This window comes from Octopus bimaculoides, chromosome 7 (genome assembly GCF_001194135.2).
Source record: "Octopus bimaculoides isolate UCB-OBI-ISO-001 chromosome 7, ASM119413v2, whole genome shotgun sequence".
NCBI classification, from domain to species: Eukaryota; Metazoa; Mollusca; class Cephalopoda; order Octopoda; family Octopodidae; genus Octopus; species Octopus bimaculoides.
Genome location: NC_068987.1, coordinates 10,032,986 through 10,033,848, shown reverse-complemented (window position 1 = coordinate 10,033,848; position 863 = coordinate 10,032,986).

The following is an 863-nucleotide window of genomic DNA, read 5'->3' as shown; positions in this document are numbered from 1 at the left end:
ATATACACACACATACATATATATACATATATACGACGGACTTCTTTCAGTTTCCGTCTACCAAATCCACTCACAAGGCTTTGGTCGGCCCGAGGCTATAGTAGAAGACACTTGCCCAAGGTGCCACGTAGTGGGACTGAACCCGGAACCATGTGGTTGGTAAGCAAGCTACTTACCACACAGCCACTCCTACGCCTAATATATATATATATATATATATATATATATATCGTGATAAGTAGAGACAAGTGTGTGCTACAATTAAATGTCTATTTGTGAAGGATGCGCGTGTGTTCATTTGTATACACATTTTCAGAAGACAGGTGACTTTGGAATGTATAACGTTACCGTCTTAAGTGATATCAAGAAGTACACAATAAAAACTTAGCTTTTTATCAAATTTCACTTTACTGCAAAGAATACTGAGATTATTTATTGTCTTATTTATTGTCTTAGAATAAATTTAAAAAAAAACAGACTAATTTTCTCATTTGTTTCTCATAAAATACCGTATTACTTACACCCTCTCCTCCTGCCGCCAAGCTTACTACGCGCAAGTTTTATCCTAACTCACTGGATCGCTTTCATACCCTCTCACTACCTTCTTTTGTAATATATAAAGTGTGACTCGAGAAATCAGCCAACCAGCATTTACATTGGCTACATACATACGTGCACACATACACACATACATACATACATACATACATACATACGTACATACATACATACATACGTACATGCATACATACATGCATGAATACAGACAAACATACATATGTATATAAATACATATATGTGTGGGTGGATATCTATATATGTATATATATGTATATATAAATATATGTATATATGTGTGTATA